The sequence below is a fragment of the Malus sylvestris genome, chromosome 10 (genome assembly GCF_916048215.2).
Source record: "Malus sylvestris chromosome 10, drMalSylv7.2, whole genome shotgun sequence".
Classification (NCBI taxonomy): Eukaryota; Viridiplantae; Streptophyta; class Magnoliopsida; order Rosales; family Rosaceae; genus Malus; species Malus sylvestris.
In genome coordinates, this window is record NC_062269.1 from 15,070,983 (window position 1) to 15,092,056 (window position 21,074).

The 21,074-nt window shown below is 38.0% G+C and overlaps 1 long non-coding RNA gene across 4 annotated transcripts; it reads right to left on the reverse strand.

The window, feature by feature from the left end:
- Positions 1-11,936: 11,936 nt before the first annotated feature.
- Positions 11,937-20,965, reverse strand: LOC126584698 (uncharacterized). 4 transcript variants are annotated; one of them, XR_007610082.1, is made up of 4 exons: positions 20,631-20,965; positions 20,388-20,547; positions 13,568-13,636; positions 11,937-12,934 (listed from the first exon to the last, which is right to left on the reverse strand). It is a non-coding gene; the product is annotated as an uncharacterized LOC126584698 (long non-coding RNA). The 4 variants fall into 4 exon arrangements; XR_007610083.1 differs by lacking the exon at positions 13,568-13,636 and adding an exon at positions 20,214-20,282; XR_007610085.1 differs by lacking the exons at positions 20,388-20,547; positions 20,631-20,965 and adding exons at positions 13,742-13,901; positions 13,985-14,126.
- Between the last annotated feature and the right edge of the window lie 109 nt (positions 20,966-21,074).

The window sequence follows — 21,074 nt, forward strand, 5'->3', positions numbered from 1 at the left end:
TTTGGCTACATCAATCTTGGTTTGAGCCGTTTTCATGAAAGGCCGTCCAAGGAGAATGGGCAATGAAGGAGCATGATCCGATTCATCCATCTCAAGAACATAGAAATCCGCCGGAAAGATCAAATGATTAACCTGCACCAAAACATCTTCCACAACTCCCTTTGGATATGCATTAGATCTATCGGCCAATTGTATGATTACACCATCATTTTTTAACTTGCCTAGGTTCATAGATGCATAAATTGAATATGGCATAACATTTATGGATGCACCTAAGTCTAACATGGCAGATTTGAACCTAGTATTACCAATGACACAAGGAATGGTGAAACTACCCGGATCTTTGCATTTAGGAGGTAGTTTACGTTGTATCATGGCAGACACATTCTCACTTACCTGTACCACTTCTTTCTCCCGAAAACGTTTCTTTGTTGTACAAAGCTTCTTCAAACACTTGGCGTACTTCGGGATTTGCTTGATTGCATCCAAGAGAGGTATGTTAACTTGAACCTTCCTAAATGTCTCTAGAACATCTTTTTCCTCCTCTTCATTCTTGAATTGCGCAAATCTGCGAGGGAAAGGAACATTGGGCAGATTAGTGTTTGAATTCACAACATTTGGAACAACATTACCTGAGGTGGACGGATGGGAGGGCTTAGGTGGCTGCGGCATAGGTGGTACCACCCTTGCCGTGGGGTGTGATGGCTCCTCCTCCTTGTTTTGGGCAGATTCATGTGCTTTGCTTCCTACTTCTTTTCCACTTCTTAGGGTGATAGCTTTTGCAGATTCGAACCCACCCTTAGGATTGACTACCGTAGTGCTTGGTAACTTACCATTCTCACGAATTTGCCCCAAAAATTCTGCCATTTGGCCCATTTGCTTCTTGAGCTCATTAACTTCCTTTGCTTGGGTCTGCAATCCCTGCGCCATTGTGGTCAGTAATTGATAAGTTTTATCATCATTCATAGAAGTACCTGAGTTGTTTTGTGATGATTGTGCTTGAGGAGGTGGTTGTGGTGCCATTGGCCTTGGAATGAAACCCGGAGGTTGTCGGAATCCACCTTGTTGGGCAGGTTGTTGTGCATCTCTCCATCTGAAATTTGGGTGGTCACGCCATCCTTGATTGTATGTATTAGAGAAAGGATCACCCCTTGGTTGGTTTTGATTCCCATAACCCACGGCATGGGCAGATTCCCACCCTCCATTTTCAATTAATTGAGGGCATTGATCCGATTGGTGTCCTCGAATGGAGCATACACCACAGATTGTAGTTCCTTGCATTTTGGGGCCTTCAACAAACTGCGATAACATAGAAGTAAGGTTAGCCATTTGGGATTGTAACTCAGAAATAGAACTTACCTCATTTACATGATGTGACCGTGGGGTATCTCTCTGCCCAACACCTTCATATTGTTGTGCGTTGTGTGCTCGGTTCGCAATGAGAGTCTTGGCAGCCACCGGAGTCATGTCCACCAATGCACCACCCGCCGAGGCATCTAGCATTTGGCGTTCCATGGGAAGGAGTCCTTCGTAGAAGTATTGAAGGAGCAACTCCTCCTTCATTTGATGCTGTGGACAAGAAGCAACAAGAGTTTTAAAACGTTCATAATATGTTGGAAATGACTCACCTTGGCTTTGTTGGATGCCACTAATGCGTTTCCTCAAAAGAATGACTCTTGAGGTTGGAAAGAATTTTTCCAAAAACGCTCGTTTCATGCTCTCCCACGAGGTAACCGTCCCCGGGGCCAATTCATATAACCAATCTTTAGCTTTATCCATTAGAGAGAATGGAAAAGCTTTCATCTTCAAAATGTTGCCATCAATATTTACCGGCGTCATGCTTGAACAAACAACTTCAAACTCCTTCAAGTGTTTGTTTGGGTCTTCCATGGACAGCCCATGGTACTTTGGAACATGATGTAACAAGCTCGACTTCAATTCGAACTCTTCGGTTTTCCCTTGGGCTGCCGCGGGGTATTGGATGCAAAGAGGGGCTGCATTATCCAAACCCGAGGCAGAAAGCTCCTTAATGGTTCGGTTGTCCGCTGCCATCTCTTGGTTCTCCTCTACAACTCTAGCTGTGGGCTCTTCTTCCTCTTCAAATTCGTTTTCTTCGCAATGAGGTTCTGGGCTAGGTGGATTGGATGCTTGTTGCCTTCTTGTTCTTCTCAAAGTTCGCTCAAAATCGTCGTCGAACTCCAAAATGTTTGCTTGGACAGATTTGGAACTTCGAGTCATACACTTGTACCTAAAACAAGAAAACAAGAAACCAAGTCAGAAACTGAATTTAAAACAAACAAAAATAACACAAAAATAAATAACGAGGGATTAGCAACTTTGCTAATCCCTGGCAACGGCGCCAAAATTTGATGTGAAAATTAACTTAACACACAAATTAAACCCTATTTGTGACAATTGTAGTAATGATGTAAGTAGGGATCGTTCTAACCGGGGATTAACTAGGGGTGCTAATCTAATACAAATCGACTTAGAAACACAAAAACTAAACTTAAAGACTCTAATTAGACTACTAAGATTCAAAACAGATTTGAAACACTCAAATCTGCCCAAAACTGACTAAAACAAATTAATTGACTCAAACAGCAACTAAGACAAGATTTGGACGAATTTGACAAAACTTATGACTCAAAATACTTAAAAACACCAAAGAGGACAGATTATGAAGACTCAAACTTAACAAAATATGGGGGAATTGTGTTTGGACGAATTTGAACTAAATGCACAGATTGTAAATTAAAACAGATTGTGAACTAAATGTGATGAATCAATGGGTGATGGAATGGCTAAGGGGTTCTTCTCCACACATGAAATTTATGCAACGTAATCGATTTCCAGTTATCAATTCAATAAGTTATGAACCTCGACACTCCAAGTTAATTAGGTCCGCTTAAATTAACTTTCAGATTTCCCTAGAATCATTGAATTGGATGAATATGCATCGCAAACAAATTATTCCTAACAAGTTCTCTATATGAACAGCATGATAAAGATACAAGTTAGAATCATTAAGTTCTTTGGAAATCATAAGCATCGACAAGGCAATTGTAACTATGAAAAGCATGATACTCCTGCCATGAATCTACTTAACACGATCGTGACTAGCGATCTTCACTACTTGCGAATATAAATTCATAACGATTAGGTGTAACAAACTTATATTCTAGCACCAAATTCCAGCATGCAAATCAAGCGTGCACTCTCAATCAACATACAAGAATAAGTTTTGAATTAAACGGTTAAGCAAATTGTATTCACGACTTATGCAACGATAACTGGAAGTAATCAACTTATTTCACATAAATAAACATGGTTTTGAATACACCCTTAGCCAAAACGAATTTAGCCAATCATACTCAATGAAAAACAAAGATTACAAGAAGTAGACATTGAAATATAAGATAGAATACACCTAAAATTGTTCAACAACTCAGATTGAAGAGCCAAACAATTTTCATGAACTGTCTCCTTCTCTTCTCCTTGCGGCAGATTGGGGGAGGATGATTTCTGGGGGGTTTTTTTGTGATGTAGAATGGATTATGGATGGTGTAGGGGCACGGCAAGGCTTGGGGGTAGTGTATGGGTGTTGTGTGGAAGGTGTGGAGATGAAGAATGGTGGTGGAAATCGGCAGAGATGGAGGAGGACTGGTTTCTGAGGTTGTGGATGGGTTTTGACGAATTTTTGGGAGAGTGTGTGGCTGAATGGACATGTTTGTGGCTGCACAAACATGTTTATTTAAAGGGATTAGGAAATTAAAAACCCTAGACTAATTAGGTAATCAGGAATTAAGTTTAAAGCTTCTAGAATTAAGGAAACAAATCAGAAAATTAAAGGAAATAGCAAGGGAAATTCGGCTAGGGTTAAAAACACAAAAGGAAAGTGTTTTAAAGCCTAGAATCAGGAAATAAGAAAGAGGAAATACCAAGGGGGGTGCGGCAAGGGTTCAAAAGGTGCAAGAAATGTGTATTTGATGTCCTAGAATGCTTAGGAAGTCTTCATAATTGCTGGAACTTTTAGGGACAATTAGGAAAAATCAAACCAAAGTAGGAAACCTTGGCTTAACTTTCCTACTTCAAGTAGGAATCCTTGTTGGAGGAGGAATCCTTGTTCTTCTAGGAATCCTCATGTGATTAGGAATCCATCTTCAATTAGGAATCCTTCGTTGATTAGGAATCCTTCGTCGATTAGGAATCCTCCTTCATGTAAGCACTTTCCTACTTCAACTAGGAAACCTTGTTCAAGTAGGAATCATCATCTTCAAGTCTTCAAATTCGTCCAAACCTTGGCTCCAATTATGTGATAATCATTCCAAGCCCAATTTTGCTCCAAAAAGCTCCAAAATGCATCTTCTTGCATCCTTTGGCCTTAAAACCTGAAAACACATAAAACTAGCTTAAAAGACTACTTTAACTAAGAAAACACCATGGAAATGCATAAGAACTAGCTAACTAAGGCGCATAAATATGCTCCTATCAAAGGCGGAATCATGCTTGTATGCACTTAAAAACAAAACATTAACCATGAAATTCAAAGCCTAGTAGATTGGTGAACAAAGACTCAACTCAAATCAAAGTGAGTTGAGAAATTTATACCTTTGTAGATTCCTCTTTGCATAAGCAAAGGCTAATCACCCAAGGAGAGGGCCTTCATTCCTTGCTTCTTAGATCCATGGATTTGGATGGAAGAATAGGCTTCTCCAAGTTCCCAAAATTGAGAACCTCTAAGTCTCCACACCAAGGTAAGATGTGAGGAAGAGATGAGTGACCTTGGAGGAGAAAGATTACTAGCTAATCCCTCCAAGGGTGGCCGGCCTCTTTAGAGAGAAAAGAGAGCTTGTGTTCTCATCCTTTCCCCCAAAAGAAAACCCTAAATGAATTTTGGCTATAAAGTCATATTTATACCTTTATTCATTGGAGTGGCAAACTTGTAATTAAAGCAAGTTCACTACCCTTCCTCTAAATGGCTGGCCATAGGGTTTTATTGGGCTTTTTGGGCCTTTGTGAATTAAGTTGTCATACAACTTAAGTTAATGGGCTTGACGTTCGAAGCCCATTGGGCCTTGAGGCCCAAAACTAACCTGTGGTCTTTTAACGAACTTTATTCGTTTGATTAATTAACATATTAATTAATCCTTGCCATAAATAAATAATCAAACCATTTAATTATTGTTACTCATCTCCTTTGTTTCTTCAATCTCTACCTTACACGGTGTACAATCCATTAGGTTCCTTTTAGCGAGGCAGTGGGCGATTAGAACTCTTTCAAATCGATTGTGAATTGAAACTTACTTTCAATTCTCCCTTTAGTGATTATACACGTTTAGGGCTTCCATAAACCATGAGTGACACCTAGCAGTATGTCATGGTTACCCAAGCTAATCAGAAGAGGTGGAGAACCTATTCAGTTTAGGATTACAATGCAATACGGTCTTTCTCTAATACAATACTCTTGATCACATTGTTTGGTTTGATAGTTTATTCATGTCTACTATCCAATGTGATTCATTTTGCTTATATGATTACTTTGAATGTGATTTGGAACGACTTCCTAAATCTCATTCATACTCTGGCCAGAGATTCTTAATCATATCATAAAGTATTCTCCCTCAAACGGTTTGAAGGTTAGAGATCCCTTGTTGCGCATTCACTTGCCTCCATGGCTAAGTGGCTTAACCCCAACTATGCCGTGGACACCCGCGAATGGAGTGACTTTGACATAATCAAAGATCAAGGGCCTAACCACAGAACAACTATGATGCCTTAGGTCAAAGGACTACTTTGCATTATCCCAACCATGAGCTCTCATGTGACAAGAGTATGAGAACTCTTCGTTGATCGTGTTCAGTGAACTCATTCTTTATTGAGCACCTACGTACTTGTCTTGGTGTCAGTCACACCAATGACTCGAGACTAGTGACTCTCACTAAGAGAAGACATAGCACATACTGATCTTAACGGACTGTCAATGCCCAATTGGCAATCCTATGATCAGGAATGTTTAGGATATGTATACAAAAGAGAATGGTCTCATGAATCTAACTTCTTTAAATTACATTCTCCTAATTACATATTCCTTGGACCTATCGTTTAAGCATATAACATTTATATGAGACGACTTAAAACAATAATCTTTGCCCTTGATATTAAACTAAATTAGTTTAACATGTGAAATGTCCGTAAAGTATCATCATATGATTGGTTTTAGGGCACATTTCCAACAATCTCCCACTTGCACTAGAGCCAATCAGCTTGGTCATCAATGATGATACCTCTTCTGTAGTCATTTCAAAAATGGCTGAGTAGTAGTCCTAGACAATGGATATCTATATGTTATCCATAGAAGCAACCTTGAGAATAACGACGTCACCATTATACATGATTCTCAATCATATGGTTCAGTCTCTCATTTGAGTTCGGATCTTGATGAGACCTTGATTCCCTGGCTTGAGCTATCGCTCCATTAGTGTCGTAGTGTCGGTACACTAGAGACACTTTCTGGTTGGAACCGAATAGAGAGTTCATGAATGAACTTTCCCATCCAAACAACATTGTTTGTAAGCTTCTATATGGCAATATATTTGCATTCATAATGGAACACACTAAAGTCATTACTTTTAATGTTTCCATCCAAATATCTCTTTAGTCATAATAAAGAGATATCTGATTATCTCTTCATTCATAATGAAGAAACATCCAATCATGGATTAGATTCATAATCTAATACATTTACGCTTCCTTTACGTTACTCTAATTCTTCCTCATTCTTTGAGGAATTTAACCTTTAGTATTTCTTAAATAGTTAAGGATTCACTTGACAAATGTCGTGGTTCTGATCCTGGGCTTGCACTGATATCGTCTTGTACCTATCTTGGTACAACTCATATCAATGTTTTCATACAATATGAAATTCATAAATCACCTTTCTGCGTATGCATAAAGGATTCTATTTACGCATTATTTCTTTGGGAGTTAAAGGGCACGTTCCCTTTGAGAAGGGCAACTTGCTAGTCTCACTAGAGTCGTCCTTCTAATTGAAGTTTATCATCATATGAGAAACTTCCTAGCATCTATTGTCTATTATTAGGGATTGATATAATCAAATTATATCTTGAAATCTATCATTATAGATTTACTTCCCATGTTTATAGACTATGTCTCCCATATACATTCTATCGTTATAGAATGTTTAAAGTCATAACTTTAATGAAGAAGTATTCTTTTCATTTCCAAAATTAATATATCATATATATATTCAAATTTACGAATTTGATTAACTCCCACTAATCTTTTGTAAACCTAGTAAACAAAAGATTCATTCACATCGTTATGAGAAATCAAACGATTTGATCTTTCTCTCATAAGACGCTTATAGCTCCCACTAGCTTGCTAAGATCCATGATGGATGGATCTCTACAACTTACATGTGTTGTGATTCATAGTTTTAGACATATATTATCAAGACTATCTTAATAATGGTTTCGGAAACCCATATTATGTCCAAACATTGAATCACCATTTAGTTGTAGCTAGCAATCTTCGAATTAATTGAAACTAAGACTACGTCAAAGATGGTTTCTTCAAAGTCAACGATTCTCTTTGATTGTAGTCACCTTAAGCTACCAATTAGCTATAAAGGTTTCATTATTTCGGGTCAAATGGTACTTTACTATTTCCTTGAGTATATGTCGTATATACACTCAATGTAGTCATAAGGATTTTCATTCTTATTTCTTTCGAATTAAGAGGTGCAACTGTATGACATAGTCATAAAGTTCAAACCATTCAACTGAGACGGTTTATAAATCCTTCTTGACTACCTTGGAGCTTGTGGTATAGGAACTAAGTTGTTATATTTTGTTGATTATCATCTTGTCTCTCAAAGAACCAATTCTTTGAGTTCTATCTCTCGTTCATTGCTCTATCTTAGGCAAATCATATTGTAGGATTACAATGAACTACCCAACAAAACAACATTTGTTAGTTGGTTTATAGAAGTGATATCCAAAAGTTAATTTAAGGATATCCATAAGATAATTCTCAAACAAATATTGCTTATTAGCACACAACCCCTAATCTTAACATGATTAAGATTTGTCTTTCTTTCCAACTACATCCTATGGAGTCATGAAAATTTTGGAAGATCTTCTAATTGACAATCATATTGTCTTAGAAGTATATATCCTATATATATGGGTAATTGATAACATCCAATGAACTAAATCTTATTCGAGTTCGGTCTTCTCTTAATGGAGAAATCCATTATCATATGATGCTTCTTTCCTTGATATCTTTCAAGGAAACTGTTCTAAAGCGTTACCTTATCTTGGATCAAATCTAAGGAGGTAAATACTTAGACGTCTTACTCATCAACTTACATTTCTTGAATTCTTTTAAACCTTTTGCAAAGTATTCGGACTTGTGTTTATTCAAAATAAATGATAGTCCAACCGAGAGCGATCTTCGGTGAATGTCACATAACATGAGTAGTATTATGTTGTGGACAAGTGCCACTAACATCTAAGTGAATTAACCTCAACAACTTTGTGATTCTTTCTTCTTTCCAAAAGAATAAAGATTCGAACATTTCGCCTCCATACAATTTTAATAAGAAGGTATTGGATCCGGATCTAACGATCCAAAGCATCCATCTATGACCAACTCGTAATTTATGTTTTAGAGGTATCACAACACAGTTGGGATTAGTCACTACCTTGCAACCTTTTGGGTTTTAAGCATCGTTATATTATAAACTGTTAACACTACCATATCATCTCTACTATAGAGACAATCAATTAGATTACAATAATCTAATCATTAATTAATAAAGAGCAATGTTTTGTCAAACAAAACATTCATCCATCCCTTATAGTGATGGAATTAAGTTCCTTAAAATTGGAATGTAAAAACAATCTTTGGTTTTTCCAATTTCTTTGGTAGTTCGTATGAGAAAGTAAGTACCATCTGCTTTTGCAGAGATCTACATTTGATTCACGTTCCGAATGTGAAGTACTTTCTCTTCTCTCATTAATTTTCTACTTCTCATTATCCATACTTTTACAACGATTGTAAAACATAGTTACTAATACGGAATCAAGCATTCAAGTAGAAGAACCAACTGTTTTGAACTATTCAAGAACAATTTACAACACCTTCGAAAGGTGTGTTCTTGACACTTGCAAGACATTTCTTGCAAATACCCCTTCCAATGTCCATCATTTCATAAAGAAAGTTTGTTCCCTTGGAGTTATTTCGCTTTCTTCATTTGACTTCTCCTTTGACTACAATAGTCATGGTCCCTAAACTCCCACTATCTCTCTTGAAACTTATTTCAATTGTGTTATACACATCAAACAATTTGGAGAGCATGTGGTTATTGTTCACTATATAGTTTACAATAAACTTAGTGAACCATTTGGATAGGGACACTAAAGTGAAGTCCTTGCCTAGTTTCCGTCTCGTGAAGTGGTTTAACACTTCAACACTCAATGATTCAAAATCATCATAAGTCCATGTTGATGGACTATTTTTGTCAACCAACCATTATGTTCTAAACATAATTACAAACTTTCAAGAGTTGTACAAGGCAACTCTCATTTCTTCATACAACAATTTGTAAGTGAAGAATCATGGCACATTAAGTGTCCATGCCTTTGTGCTTTCTTCTCAAGTTCCTTGTTCATGTAACAAAGAAAGAAGCACTAAGTGTTTGCATTGACTAGGGGTTGTTCAAAGCAACTCTTATTTCTTCATACAACGATTTGTAAGTGAAGAATTACGACATTAAAAGTGTTGTCCTCCTTATGATAGACTTATCTAACATTTTCTTCCAATGATACAGTATCAATAGGAAGATTGTGAGGATGAGACTACTTAGGTACATATACAATCCATTTAAGACAATCTTTGGGATTGTGGTACCAAGTCCGGAAACTAAAGCATTCGGCTTTTCTTTGTCAAGTTTTGGATAGCGTTTGCAAATATATTGGTAAACAAATACATAACGAATATAAATTGATTGATTTTAAGCCATTTGATCCGGGTCTTTAAATCAAATAGCACCACCCACTATTTTTGGCAAATTCCATATCCCTCATTGGAATTCGAGAGTTTTGGATGAAACTCTTAGTAGGGTATGGGAGACTCACCATTACCAAGCCCACCTCAGAAGAATATCATATTGGCTAGCAACAATAATGATGAGAGGATAACGCTTTAGCCATTTACAACTTTTGTAATTACCCATCTAATTTGGCCTCTAGAAAATGATGCCTCAGAAGAATATCATATTGGCACCATTGCACTTTGTTAAGTCATTCCCACCATGCTAGTTCAAGTAGGGGTTCAAGAATGGCCTCAGAAGAATATCATATTGACCATACTAGTTGCCTACCTTCACTTCATCATATGTTTATAGGCTTCTCCTGAATGTAAGCACATACTTTGCATACCCCAGAACTGGACGAATACGGTGTATGAGTCACAAACGATTGAAGCCCACCATGGTGGAAGGCCTACGAAGAGATGTTCAAAACATCTCTCGCTTATCAACTTAATAATGGTTTGGTTGAGGGTTTTAGGTCTCATCATATATAAACATACATTTTAATCTTATTAAAACAATTTTGGTCCTATTACAACTATTGGTCCATTTGATTGTTTTAGTTGTATATAATACTCCCACTATGCTTATAAAATGGTTTTTAAAGCAAGAGTATATGATACTACTAACATAAGGTTTGCATTCATTGATGGACTATATAGTTGCCTTAGGGCGACTATGAACCTTTGATTAGATCCAACACGAGCCTAGTGTTGAATCTCGGTCTAGGGATGGTGATTGATTTTAGTTACGCGTTTAATCACATTAAGGCGCGTTGTCTTATTGGGCATTGGACCCGCTACTCCAATTTCATGCATATCAAATAAAACAAGAAAAGGAGTACTTGAAAGTAAAGAAGAGCTTATGCTCTTTTACAACATTTGAATAATACAAATTACTTTAAAGTAAAGAAGAGCTTATGCTCTTTTACAACATTTGATCAAATCAAATTACAACCAAAATCTAATCTACACATTCCCATGGTTTAAACAAATTTGAAACGGCCTTTCATATAGCTCAATTATCGTAGGCTTAGGTTCATAATCACCCTTTAATTAATTAACGCTTTAACTAATTAAACTTTGAATGCAACATTGTCATTTGGTTTTTGTATCCACAAATTGATTTAAATGGAGCTAAATGAAATGAAAATCCAATTCTCATTTAAAGAGACAAAACAATTTTGTTCTCAACCAAATTTGGGCAAAAATGCAATTACCACAACTTTTTGGGCTATATTGCAAAAACATAAACTTTTGGGGTCACTTTGTATAAACACAAAAGTCCACTACTTCATGTAATTACAACTAGAACCCAAAAATTTCAACAAATACAAAAACTTCATTAAAGGAGCAAAACAATTTGTCCTTTAGCGTTTTTGGACCTAAACGTAAAACGTAAACTTTTGGGCCAAAGTGCAAATACACAAAAGTATCAAAACTTTATGTAATTGCAAAAAAGCCCCAAAAGTACCCTATTTAAATAGGGTGGCCGGTTTTAGAGAAAAGGGAGTGATGTGTGTGTTGATTTGTAGTTTTAGACATAAAGTCATGCAAGTGGTGCATGACATAAATGTCATGCAAGTGGTGTGTGTGAAAGGGAATTAATTCTTACACACCCACTGACACACCCCGTCCCGAAGGAGGGCATGCTGGCCATCACGTGAGAGTGACGTAACCATTTGCACAGTACGGAAGCTTTAAGATACAATTTATAAGTTGATACACCCGAAGGTGAGTCCTAATTTTGTGCAATCTGTCAAAACACCGTCGAATTCCTCGTAGTCACCACACCTTTGTGATTCCTGAACCTAGAGGGGCGCAAAACCAAAATTGAGTGGGTCAGTAAAACAATTCTTTTCAAATCCAATTTTTTCTCAAAGCATTGTAACCCCTCTCCGTAAAACCTGTATACTTTCCCAGAAATGTAAAATATAAATATACATATATATTCTCAAAACTTCATTTTTACTATCTCAACATTTTTCTTTATCAATCATGCCATGCCATGTCTAATTCAACAATTAAGTATGGATGCATCAACAATAATTATATCAGGTGCAAGAAAGTAATCAACCGGAGGCCCTCTAATAGCCCTGTACGGTTGAACCTAGAGCTCAAAATCTATCACTCTCACACTCTGCCGGAGTCACTCCGCGTGACCTGTACGGCCTTCTGCACATAAGTTACGCTCTAGTGCTTTTCATAATCATCTGTGCACATAATCTAAGGTCACCCACCAGTCGGAATCTCACTAACACTCTCGCGACTGGCCTGTCGTACCCACTCCGCGTGGACTGTACGACTAGCATCTACTTGGATCCAAGACGAGCGTGCGATGCGGTGAATACTATAAGCACTAAACTATGGTGCAGGATTTGAGCTCAATATACATCAACATCATCATAACAGAAATAAATACTCACATGTGCGTCCACCGCACCATTTCATACATATGCATCATAAATCAATTCTTACCTGTGCGTCCACCGCACCAATTCATACATATGCATCATAAATCAATTCTTACCTGTGCGTCCACCGCACCAATTCATACATATGCATCATATATTAATTCATGCATGGCATTTCAACTCACATTTCTATATACTTTTCATATCAATTCTATGCATGGTATTTCACTTCCCGTTTTTCCACATAACTCATATGCATTTCATTTTAAACATATTTTCATTTCAATTCAATTTCTGGGAAACGTCAAGTATATATATATACGGAAAACAAAACTGCCCACTCACCTGGAGTTCGTCCAACAACTCCCTAGCACCACACATCAAGGCGTCACGACGATCGCCGCCTAGAATAGTAATCAAATCCAACCTCAGAATTCATATCGATAGAATATATAACTTATATAAAATACGTCACTACGTAGTTCGATCCGGAAGATCTGCCACTCAGATTTTAAATCCATAACTTCCAGAGGTCCACAATATATCTCTAGGACAACATCCTAAAATTTCATCACCATCCAACGGTCGGATCTCCGTCAATTTCCAAAACTAAGTGACGGTTAACATTTTATATTATGGACTTACAATTCCAATTCCGAAAGATCCGTAACTCGGATTCCCAATCCGTAAGTTCCAATAATCCTCAAATATTACGTATTACAACGTATCAAAGTTTGGTAACGATCCAACGGTCGGATCATCAATTCACATTTTTACCTAAATGTGAAAACTATAAAACGTTATTCGAACACCTAACCAACAATCCTTAATAACTTTCTCATACGGAGCTCAATTTGGGTATATGAATATAGGCACGGACCTACGCGCCCCCACGCGCACCTTCTTCTTCCTTGGGTCGCCGGACTGGTTTTTCCGGCGGCCGTTTTTCAAATTGCCATAACTTTGTCATTTCTCAACGAAATCAAGTGATTCAAAAACGAAAGTTGTAGCCCTTGAAGAGACAAAGAGAATGGTACCTTGCACAACACCTAGTTCGCCGTGGTTTGGCCGGAAACTGCCTCGGAAGCCTCGGAGGTCGCCGGAAACTGGGTATTTTTCAAATGAGTATAACTTCTTCAATACTCAACGAAATTGAGTGAAACAAAAAGGAAAGTTGTAGTACTTGACGAGACTAAGAGATTGATACCTACCTCAACTCCTAACTCGCCGGGGATTCGCCGAAAAGAGCCTCGAAAGTTCCGGCCAAACTTTGAACTTGTCGATCTCCGTGTTCTTACGTCCAAAAACTTCCAATGAAGCACTCCGAGCTTCCTTGGGACTTCCTTAAGCTCACTGTGAGCTTGGTTTCACCTAAAACAAAGCCAATTCGAAGATCGTGAACAATGCAATATTACGGTGACACTGAAACTAGGGTTTTCCGAAGTGAAACTCACCTGAGTTTGGTATCCCCGAGCTCGTGAAGTCCTCAGGATCACGATGGTGGTCTTAAATGGAACGTTCGTGGAGGTTTGATTGAGGTTGGGTGTGAGTCCGTATGTTCGAGAGTAAGAGAGAGAGTGAGAGAGTTTTCTGAGATGAAAGAGAGAAGGAAAGGTTACGGGTTTTAGGGAATGTTTTGAGGGTAGGAGGCCCTACCTAAGTCCAAACACAATTTAACACATACAAATATAAATCTAATTGTTAAATTTTCGCCCCTTAGTCCCGCTTAAGGGCATTTTGGTCTTTTCACGTCCTCGGAATTAAAATTCCGGGACGGGCTGTGACAATCTTCCCTCCTTATAGAATTTCGTCCTCGAAATTCCAGCAACCAACTAAATCAACCATACTCCAACAATAGCTTCGGGTAAATCTCTCTCATCCGATTCTCTTTCTCCCACATAATTTTCTACTGAATGATTTCCTTCACAAAGCTTTTACCACTTACTCTGTCTTAATTCTCAGGACCTTCTTTTTTTTTCCAATCCAAAGTCATCCTTGGTTCCTTATCAAGTCGAATCCAATTTAACTCTCAATAGTTGCATCAGGATCTCATGTGACGAATTTGCCACCTAGTGACAACGTATCGAACCCAAAATACATTAAGTACCTTAGCCAACTCTGAAGACATCACCACTTGTATGCAACTTCATCGATTCCTTTAGTGATCAAATCGATCTGATGTGTCTAAGACTTATCTTGTCTTCCTTTCCAAATCTTGCTATTTCTTTTCATGGTGAAATTTCCAAAAATATAAAATCATCTACGTTATACACTCGATTAGTGGTATATTCATCTGTTGATCTCTTTTGCCATTCCTGGTTTCTTCAGGTTAACTTAATCACCTGAATACTTTGAGGAGACTCATCCATAGTCTCAGGGTCTACTAAAACTCTTTCTTGATCGAATCTTTCTCTACCCAGAAATATTCCATTCACAAGTCAACAAAACACACACATGACACACTTCATGAACCTTATGGCTTCACTTCGGAAACTGCGCAACCAACATACTTAAGAAACTTAGCAGTTCCGTAAACCAATTCTTCTTTCTATAAAACAAATAAGTACCGTTACTCAACCCTGGAGTAAATGTACTAACTTGGTACATTGACCAACTATCGCTTCAAATTCAATCATACCCATCCTATGTACAAGGAAACTTGTACACATAATCCAAAGTAATATCTTTCCATTTCCACTGCGAAACAGAAAATAGTTATCTCAATCCAAAGGTTTATCTTTTTCTGCCTCAATCTGCTGACCAAATAAAACTGTCGAATGGTATGATAAATCTTATTACTTTTGGAATATTGCAGAAGTTGAACAGTGAACTTCGTCCAATATTTGCTTGCTTCAAATCCTCAGCATTAGGCACATACTTTTTGTTTTCTTGTATCCACATACCATTTGATTCACGAATCATGTACTCATTCTTTTTCCCTTCTTTCTCTGCCTTGGTTAATTCTTAAATTTCCTCGTCAAACATTTAAATTTCGAGTACGACCTTACCAAACAGGCCTAACTTGAAAATTAACAAGTATAACTTCTTCTCGATCTTTCATTCTTAACTTTACTTTAATTGATTTTCAATCCACGAGAAGATAATCTTGGCAAGCGTGCCTGACATTAATCTTACTGTAGTCTTCTCACCAAGTGCTTCAGCTAGAACAATTCTACGATCACCCTGATCGTACAATCATGTTCATTTAACAATACAATTCACTTTCGCTGCCTCATATCAAAATCTTTCCGAATAAACAAATATTGGAGACTCTTTTGATTTGTAAAATCTTGCATTCTTTTCAACATATAATGTCTCCACAACTTCACAGCAAGGATGATAATCGTGACTTCCAAGTCACCAGTAGGGTAATTCATCTCATTAGGTTCCATTTGTCGTGAAACATATTCAATCACCCTAACATTTGCATCAATACATCTCCAAGAATATTTAATGTACCATCACCATAAACCAATAATTACCGCTATCTTCTGGGATTACTAAAATACGTGCATGAGTGAGGAAATACTTCAGTTGTTGAATCCTTTGCTCACAATTTCCTTCCCACTCATACATAACCTCTTTTCTCAACAGTCTCGTCAATGACAAAGCAATGACTGAAAAATCTTTCACAACCATCCAAGATAGCCTGGTAAGCTAAGAAATTCCAAATCTCAATTACGACTCGTGGTTGTTCCAAATTCTCAATTTCTGCTATCTTTTAAGGATTCACTTGAATACCTTAAGAGTATATAACAAATCTCAGAATGCCACCTGATTCATCCAACATTCGCATTTGCTAAACTTAGCATACAATCGACATTCTTCCAATCTTTGTTCCACCGACTTAATACGTTTACATGCTCTGCTCTGGCTCAGAATATGCCAGGATATCTTCAATGAAAATGATATCTATTTATCAAGGCATTATTGGAATACTTCATCCATCAACTCATAAAACAACATGAGTATCCATATAGCATCACCAAACTTCATAAAGACTATAACGAGTCCAGAAACCATCTTATGATCAACGTCACTTATAATATTCAATTGGTAGTAACCAGATCTCAATTCAATCTTTGAATCTTCGCAATTACTTCTGAGCTGGTTAAATAAACATCAGTACATCACCATGGATAACAGTTCTCAATCGTTACCCGACTCCATTGTCTATAATCAATGAACAGTCTCAAGATCCATTTTCTTCCTCACCAACAAACTGGGGCTCCTCAAAAGTGTTGTACTAGGTTGAATGAAGCTTTTATCAACCAATTCTTTCAACTGAATTTCCAATTCCCTTAACTCATCATGAACCAATCTTTAACATAAATCTATACCTGACAACAAATCAATAGTGAATCTCATATCTCTGCCTGAAGGCAATCCAGGTATACTTTCAGGGAAGACATCAAGAAAAGTCTAACCCTTTCGATATTATTCACACTACTCCAAACAACATCATTTAGCACCACATGAGCTAAGTATTTTTGACAGCCTTTCGAAAACAATCTCTTTGCTCTTACAGTATAAATAACGGCCTGACTCAATCCACTTTGCATATTTACAAAAGTAATCTCTGGTCATCCAGATCGATGGAAAGTACTGGTTTTCCGTAACATTCCGTCTTGTCACAATTATAACCAACCAATCTAATGGAACAGAATTAACTGACACAATACATACTTTATTATTACTGAACATTCTGAATAAGTACAATACTAACATAAAATAATCTACCGGGTTACTTGCTTAACGAATCCACGAATGAGTTATTAATATTACGGTCTGCAGCCCGCAATACTGATAAATCATCGTTGTCTCGATAAGTAGGCAACCACTCTCAAAGATATAACATACATAATAAGAAATATATCAGCCGAAGTCAACTAGAATGATCAATACGGCTGATTCACCTCTTATCTCAATAATACGTCGGCCGGATCCACTCCGCGTGGTCGGTACGGCCGAACCTATAACTCACCAAATCTCTCTGTACTCACGGTCAATCCGACCAAACTACTAAGTCCATAACTCTGCTGAATCGACACTATGATATCATGGAAAATTGTTGAGTACAACTGATTCTAGGGACAATTCACAATTCTGCGTCCCCTCTGTTCACATAAACACATTCATTAATTTCACATTTCTCAAAGTGTTAATTTTGTACCTGCTGCACAAGGTACATTTCCTTTACTCGAGACACCTTGTCTCAAATATCTGGATGGAACGAGGCAAGTCTGAAAACTTTCTATAATATTCATTTATCGTCAACTTCCTTGATTCACATTTGCAAACTCTTGCTTACTACCATCGATAAATGCCGGAGGGATAAACTTTTCCTTAAACAAGTCCTTAAATAATTCTCAATCAGCTGTTTCCTCCGGTGACAACAATTAACAATCCTGTTTCCACCAGGATACAAATTCATACCCAAAACCAGGTAGTCGTCTCGACCCCTTGTCAGAAGGAAATTTCCTTTAACTTGCATAATCTGAAACATCTTTTCCAAATGGTTAAACCGTTACTTCGCTCCCTCAGGTTCATCATTTCATAAGGTGATTCAAATTCGACTCATAATCCGTCTTAAAATGTCCATTTTGATAATATACTGAATCACCATAATAATAGTTTCCTCTAAACCGCTAAATCAGGGAGACTAAATTCCTCTAACTACGTGGTTTGCTACGAGGCGGTGTAGTTCTGACAGAATTCACTAGAAACTTCTCAAGATGTCCAAGATTGCAACCATGCTCTGATACCAACTGACACACCCCGTCCCGAAGGAGGGCATGCTGGCCGTCACGTGAGAGTGACGTAACCATTTGCACAGTACGGAAGCTTTAAGATACAATTTATAAGTTGATACACCCGAAGGTGAGTCCTAATTTTGTCCAATCTGTCAGAACACTGTCGAATTCCTCGTAGTCACCACACCTTTGTGATTCCTGAACCTGGAGGGGCGCAAAACCAAAATTGAGTGGGTCAGTAAAACAATTCTTTTCAAATCCAATTTTTTCTCAAAGCATTGTAACCCCTCTCCGTAAAACCTGTATACTTTCCCAGAAATGTAAAATATAAATATACATATATATTCTCAAAACTTCATTTTTACTATCTCAACATTTTTCTTTATCAATCATGCCATGCCATGTCTAATTCAACAATTAAGTATGGATGCATCAACAATAATCATATCAGGTGCAAGAAAGTAATCAACCGGAGGCCCTCTAATAGCCCTGTACGGTTGAACCTAGAGCTCAAAATCTATCACTCTCACACTCTGCCGGAGTCACTCCGCGTGACCTGTACGGCCTTCTGCACATAAGTTACGCTCTAGTGCTTTTCATAATCATCTGTGCACATAATCTAAGGTCACCCACCAGTCGGAATCTCACTAACACTCTCGCGACTGGCCTGTCGTACCCACTCCGCGTGGACTGTACGACTAGCATCTACTTGGATCCAAGACGAGCGTGCGATGCGGTGAATACTATAAGCACTAAACTATGGTGCAGGATTTGAGCTCAATATACATCAACATCATCATAACAGAAATAAATACTCACATGTGCGTCCACCGCACCATTTCATACATATGCATCATAAATCAATTCTTACCTGTGCGTCCACCGCACCAATTCATACATATGCATCATAAATCAATTCTTACCTGTGCGTCCACCGCACCAATTCATACATATGCATCATATATTAATTCATGCATGGCATTTCAACTCACATTTCTATATACTTTTCATATCAATTCTATGCATGGTATTTCACTTCCCGTTTTTCCACATAACTCATATGCATTTCATTTTAAACATATTTTCATTTCAATTCAATTTCTGGGAAACGTCAAGTATATATATATACGGAAAACAAAACTGCCCACTCACCTGGAGTTCGTCCAACAACTCCCTAGCACCACACATCAAGGCGTCACGACGATCGCCGCCTAGAATAGTAATCAAATCCAACCTCAGAATTCATATCGATAGAATATATAACTTATATAAAATACGTCACTACGTAGTTCGATCCGGAAGATCTGCCACTCAGATTTTAAATCCATAACTTCCAGAGGTCCACAATATATCTCTAGGACAACATCCTAAAATTTCATCACCATCCAACGGTCGGATCTCCGTCAATTTCCAAAACTAAGTGACGGTTAACATTTTATATTATGGACTTACAATTCCAATTCCGAAAGATCCGTAACTCGGATTCCCAATCCGTAAGTTCCAATAATCCTCAAATATTACGTATTACAACGTATCAAAGTTTGGTAACTATCCAACGGTCGGATCATCAATTCACATTTTTACCTAAATGTGAAAACTATAAAACGTTATTCGAACACCTAACCAACAATCCTTAATAACTTTCTCATACGGAGCTCAATTTGGGTATATGAATATACCACGGTGATCTACTCGACGTCACGGACGTCGACATATTTTTAAAATAATTTTGTACTGTAGCACGCGCCCCCACGCGCCAAGGAAGGCACGGACCTACGCGCCCCCACGCGCACCTTCTTCTTCCTTGGGTCGCCGGACTGGTTTTTCCGGCGGCCGTTTTTCAAATTGCCATAACTTTGTCATTTCTGAACGAAATCAAGTGATTCAAAAACAAAAGTTGTAGCCCTTGAAGAGACAAAGAGAATGGTACCTTGCACAACACCTAGTTCGCCGTGGTTTGGCCGGAAACTTCCTCGGAAGCCTCGGAGGTCGCCGGAAACTGGGTATTTTTCAAATGAGTATAACGTCTTCAATACTCAACGAAATTGAGTGAAACAAAAAGGAAAGTTGTAGTAATTGACGAGACGAAGAGATTGATACCTACCTCAACTCCTAACTCGCCGGGGATTCGCCGAAAAGAGCCTCGAAAGTTCCGGCCAAACTTTGAACTTGTCGATCTCCGTGTTCTTACGTCCAAAAACTTCCAACGAAGCACTCCGAGCTTCCTTGGGACTTCCTTAAGCTCACTGTGAGCTTGGTTTCACCTAAAACAAAGCCAATTCGAAAATCGTGAACAGTGCAATATTACGGTGACACTGAAACTAGGGTTTTCCGAAGTGAAACTCACCTGAGTTTGGTATCCCCGAGCTCGTGAAGTCCTCAGGATCACGATGGTGGTCTTAAATGGAACGTTCGTGGAGGTTTGATTGAGGTTGGGTGTGAGTCCGTATGTTCGAGAGTAAGAGAGAGTGAGAGAGTTTTCTGAGATGAAAGAAGAAAAAGAGAGAGAAGGAAAGGTTACGGGTTTTAGGGAATGTTTTGAGGGTAGGAGGCCCTACCTAAGTCCAAACACAATTTAACACATACAAATATAAATCTAATTGTTAAATTTTCGCCCCTTAGTCCCGCTTAAGGGCATTTTGGTCTTTTCACGTCCTCGGAATTAAAATTCCGGGACGGGCTGTGACACCCACCAATATTTCTTTCACCTTTCAAAATCAATATCTAATACATTTAAACATTTGAAAAGCACAAAACAAAAACTTTATGAAATAAATCAAAACTTTGAATC